Raw genomic sequence first — 6188 nt, forward strand, 5'->3', positions numbered from 1 at the left:
GTGGTAGGTGCCAAATAAATGGTTGTTTGAAAGAAGGAAGGGGTCTCTTAATTATCAGCATAGCAAATCCATAGGATGAGACCTGCCTCACTCCACCAGAAAATAGATAGAAGCAATTCAAGCTAGAGGAAATCTCTAAAACATTGTTTGGGGGACAATTATGGCCTTACCTTAGACTCTGCCTCTTCCTGGTCTCTTGGTCAGGTAGAGAAACCATAATACTTAGCTTTGGTGAGGGGCCGTGAGGGAGGCTAAGAGTTGTTTGTATCTGCCCCCCATTTTGGTTTCATTACCTCCTAGGAATGCAGTTGATAAGGGGCCGTTGATAATTCTATGCTTCACACAACTATTGTTCTGTCAAATTTATTATCCACTATAGATGCTAACCTAGTAAGAGACATTCTCAGCAGCAAAGTGGCAAAATATGTTGGAAATGGAACCATTGTGAAGTGGTTGGTGGCATAAGTTACTTGGGGACAAGGACCACTCAATAATGGTTATCACTCCACAGTATTGCCCGTGACGTTCATTCTGTTCTGAATCGTCATTTTCATACCTTCATAAAGTAGCTAGATGATAAATAGAGAAGGACATTGCCTGTGATCAATAGCAATTTGGCGTGGGGGTGAAGGATTAAAATTCTTGGCATGTTAGAATGTTTTGAAAGGCAGTAAGGACAAACAGAGAAAGAAAATAAAGTTTTGTCCTCAGAAAGGGATAGCAAATAATTGCAACTCCAAAAATACACGATAGGAAATGATTAGCTAGATAGTTAGTCTTGAGGATGACGATCTTGCACAATTGGAAATTTCCACAAGGCACAGACTGTCTTTTTGATCAAATTAATCTTCCATTAAGCAAAGTGAGCATGGTTATTGATTATTGGGAAGCCAAGCGATGGACAACAAAATGGATTAGTAGTTAGATATAGAACATCTAAATTGAATTTTAAAAAGTCAGATTCCGGGATTCTATGAAATATAATACTAGTAGATTATACCAGGCTACACAAATATCAGGTATGGCCTATGCAACTCAGGGCAAAGTACACATATATTTATCATGCAAGGGAGTACAAGTTTTTTGAGCCATGATTTGACACAAACACAATGAAGTCAATGTCATACTTGAAGGTCATTTAAGACATGTTAAAATATATGTTTTATTATATTGTTTCTAAATGTAATGCCAAGTATTATTGGTCAAGCATGTATAAAGCATCTGTACATCAAAGATAAAATATAATTTGTACTGCCCTACTTTGAAAGGAAAAAAAACTTCTTAAGAGGCAGGAAGATATTATAATGACAACATTTAGTATTATGAATTCATCTATGGAACAAACATTTACTTTTTACCTGCGCTGTGGCAGGGATTGTGTTAGACCTATACTGTCCAATAAGGAAAGCACTAGCTACATGTGGCTATTGAGCATTTGAAAAGTGGCTAGTCCAAAGTGAGATGTGCTGTAAACATAAAATATATACCAGAATTTAGAGACAGTACACAAAAAAAGAATTTAAATATATCACTGATAATTTTTACATTGACTACATGTTATATGATAGTATTTTGGTTATTTGGGGTTAAATAAAAAATGTTACTAAAATTAATTTTACCTGTTTCTTTTCAGTTTTTAATGTAGCTTCTAGAAAATGAAAAATTACATATACAGCTCACATGCGTGGCTCCTACTGGTGCTAGACAATAGGAATACATAACTGGAAGATATAGACTGTCCTCAAAGAGAACAAGAAGAGTCAAAGAGTCTAAAATGGAGAAGAGGCAAAGAGAGCACAGTAAATACAGCAGGGGACTGAGTTTCATATTACAAGTCAAAAGCAAAAAGGAAAAAGGCACCAATCTTTATTTTTCTGTAAGGAATCTAAACTTTACAGCTGCTGTCTCACTAGATAATAGGTAGAAGGGGATGAAGTGGGAAGAACCTTTAAATTTGCCAATGAAAGTCACCTCCATTTCTTCTGGTTTAAACAGCTTTATTTTGCCTAAATATTTAGTCAATTCAAAGTTTAATTCCCTGCCAGGCTATTTCTCCTCAAGCTCTCTACTTGGCAAGATGGAATCCAGATTTCATGGAGCTTCCTGCATTGCTGTTATATCACAAGAGGAAGCTCAGCCCTGCATGTGAGTTCTTGTCCTGGCCTTTAGCTGACCAGGACCCTGCTTTGGCTCTCTCTGGTGCTGCAGAATCCTAAGGCTCACCACAGCTTTCATTTGATGCCCTACCCTGTAGTCTGCCCTCAGCAGCCCTATAACAGCCTTCAGCTAGAGGCTCACTCAGCCCCTTTTGCAGAACATCCCCTCAATCCTGACACCTGGAATTTCAGCTCTCTTCTTTCCTATGCAGGGTATGAGGAGCTTCTGTAGTATTTCCATACCACTTGGGATCTAAGGGTGGCTCAGGGCCCTGTTGATACCTGACTGCACAATGACACTAGTTCCACCTCACTGCTATGCTCCAAAGTAAGTTTGTGGTTCCCAGGGAGATAGTCTCCTCTTTCCAGACACCTGGAGGGTTTTAAGTGGAAAGTGGATTGAAAGCCTCACTGATTTAGCATTCCCATAGAGACAACCTCGTATTGTTTCCAACAATGCTGCTCTCTAGGGTTTTGCCTCTTGCCCTTCCTCTTTCCCATCTGGCCCCTGAAAAGGTTATTACCATAGGAGGATGCATGAAAGCTATTTTTAAAATAGCACAATTAGTAATTACAATACAGTTCAAAAAGCTACAAAAAGAAGCATACCCAAAGGACAATGGAAGTTCAAAAAAGGAGTATCTAATCTAGCCTGGTAGTTAAGGAAGATTTCCCAGAACGGGTGACACTCATTCATTTATCACATTGGCAAATCTTTATTAAACACTACTGTGTGTCAGGCACTGCTCTAGATTCCGGGGTTATATGTAGTGAACAAGAAAGAGAATTTCTGATCCAGTTAAGCTTAGTGGGGGAAGACAGGACATTGTGTAAGAAAAATAATAAATAATGCAGATTAATGAGATTGAAGATGACATGGGATGGGTTGTGTACGAGGTGGTTGGGAAAGAGCTCTTTGAAATAGTGACACTTAAGCTGAGACTTAAAGGATGAGAAGATCCTGTCTCTGTGGGAGCAAAGTGATGCAAGGGGAGGGACTAGCAAGAGGAAAGGCCCTGAGACAGGAATGGGCTTGGCCTGATTAAAGAACAGGAGGCAAAGGCCCATGATCTGAGCTGAGTTTGAAAGGACTACAGGAGTTATATGGGTTGTGTATCAGGGGGCAGGAAGAAGATGAGGGGGATGGGAAGTCATTTCACGGAAAGGGATCCTTAAACCACACAGTGTGGGAACTGCAACTTTAATCAAGAGTAATTAAGTAAATCAGAGTTGTGGTGAGTAACAGTGAAACCTCCCTTGTGCTGGGTTTTTCAGGTGAAAGTAGTGTTAATGGAGTAGGGTGCAATATTTTCTCTGTACCACTGAGAAGGAAAGGAGTGAGTTCAACAGTGTCCTCCCCACACTGTGATGCTGATAGTAATCTATTTCTCATTTGCCAATATTTGTATGAGTGTTTACTAAACATTAACTATTTTCCAGGGATTGTTCTGAGTGCCTTATATACATTATCCTTCCCATCAACCCCACTGGGTAAACGCCAATTTGCAAATGAGGAAACTGAGGCACAGAGACGTTATGTAACCTTTTCCAAGTTAATTATGAAGTAGCAAAACTGGGGTTCAAACCCAGGTCTTCTAACGTCAAAACCCTGTTCCTTCCACTAGTCTATGTACAAAAACACAGTTGTGCTCAAAGATAGTGTGGCCTGGGGTGGGATCAGGATGTTGAATAAGGACTGGTAGGTAACTTCTCCCAAGAGGCCTCAGAGGACCGTATTTATTACCTTGGGGAATCTTACCATAAAAAAGGCTCATGGGCTCAGAAGACTTCTTTCATCAACCTTAAGCGCTCAAATATCCAAGTCATGGGTATTCCAGAAGGGGAGGAAAATGGAGATTCCATTGAAAACATATTCCAAAAAATAGTGGCAGAAAACTTCCCAGGTATAGGAAAAGTCACAGATCTTCAGATCCAGAAGCTCAACGATCTCCAAACGTATTCAATCCAAAAAGGCCTTCTCCAAGACATGTCATAGTCAAATTGGCAAAACTCAGAGACAAAGAGAGAATCTTAAAAGCTGCAAGAGAGAAGCGTCAAATCACCTATAAGGGAGCCCCAATCAGGCTAACATCAGACTTTTCATCACAAACCCTAAAAGCTAGAAAGGAATGGGATGATATTTTCAAAATACTAAAAGACAAAGATTGCCAGCCAAGAATACTCTACCCTGCAAGGCTATCCTTTCGAAATGAAGGGCAAATAGTATATTTCTCAGACATACAAAAACTGCGAGAGTTCACTACCACACGACCACCCTTACAAGAAATCCTCAAGGGAGTACTGGGTTTGGTTCCTGAAAAGTAACTACCACTGCCATAAAAACCCAAGAAAAATCAATACCCACTAGTATAATAAAAATGGCATTCATGAAGAGAAAACAAGCAAACGAAAATGCTATCTACAACCTAAGGAACCAACAAACACAGAAACCAAACACTAAATCAGAAAGCAAGGAACAAAAGACACCTAAGACAACCAAACAACCAATAAAATGCTAGGAATAAATCAACACCTTTCAATAACAACTCTTAATGTAAAAGGCTTAAATTCCTCAATCAAAAGACACAGACTGGCTGACTGGATCAAAAAGGAGGACCCAACTATATGCTGCCTACAAGAGACCCACCTCACCCATAAAGATTCACACAGACTAAGAGTGAAAGGATGGGAAAAGATTCACCATGCAAACAGAAAAGAAAAACGAGCTGGAGTAGCTATTCTTATATCTGACAAAATAGACTTTAAACTAAAAACCATAAAAAGAGACAATGAGGGACACTACTTAATGATAAAAGGACTGATCCATCAAGAAGACATAACAATCATAAATATGTACGCACCCAATGTTGGAGCAGCCAGATTTATAAAACAAACTCTATTAGACCTAAAGAAGGAAATAGACACTAATACCATAATAGCAGGGGACCTGAACACCCCACTGTCAATATTAGACAGATCATCTAGGCAAAGAATCAGTAGAGAAACACAAGATCTAAACAAGACTCTAGACCAATTGGAATTGGCAGATATCTACAGAACATTCCACCCAACAACCTCAGAATATTCATTCTTCTCAGCAGCACATGGATCATTCTCCAGGATAGATCACATATTAGGCCACAAATCAAGTCTCAATAAATTCAAAAAAATTGGAATTATCCCATGAATCTTCTCAGACCACAATGGATTAAAACTATAAATTAATAACAAACAAAACTCTGGAAACTATACAAACACATGAAAATTAAACAGTATTCTACTTAATGACATATGGGTCCAAGAAGAAATCAAGCAGGAAATCCAAAAATTTATTGAAACTAATGAAAACAATGATACATCATACCAAAACCTGTGGGATACTGCAAAAGCAGTATTGAGGGGAAAATTTATTGCATTAAACACTCACTTCAGAAGAATAGAAAGATGGCAAGTGAACAACCTAACACTTCATCTTAAAGAACTAGAAAAACAAGAACAATCCAAACCTAAAGTTAGCAGACGGAAAGAAATCATTAAGATCAGAGCAGAACTGAATGAAATTGAAAACCAAAAAACAATTCAAAAGATCAACGAATCAAAAAGTTGGTTTTTTGAAAAGATAAATAAAATTGACAAACCATTAGCATGGCTAACAAAAAAAAGAAGAGAGAAGACTCAAATAACAAAAATTAGAAATGAAAAAGGCGATATTACAACTGATTCATCTGAAATACAAGGAATCATTCGAGACTACGATAAACAACTATACGCCAACAAATTTGAAAATCTGGAGGAAATGGATAAATTTCTGGACACACACAAGCTCCCAAAACTGAACCGTGAAGACGTAGAAAATTTGAACAGACCAATAACAATAAAGGAGATTGAAGCTGTTATCAGAAGGCTCCCAACAAAGAAAAGCCCAGGACCAGATGGATTCACAGCAGAATTTTACCAAGCATTCAAACAGGAATTGACACCGATTCTTTACAAACTATTCCAAAAGATTGAAATGGACGCAAATCTCCCAAA

Source organism: Cynocephalus volans, chromosome 2 (assembly GCF_027409185.1).
Source record: "Cynocephalus volans isolate mCynVol1 chromosome 2, mCynVol1.pri, whole genome shotgun sequence".
Lineage (NCBI taxonomy): Eukaryota > Metazoa > Chordata > Mammalia > Dermoptera > Cynocephalidae > Cynocephalus > Cynocephalus volans.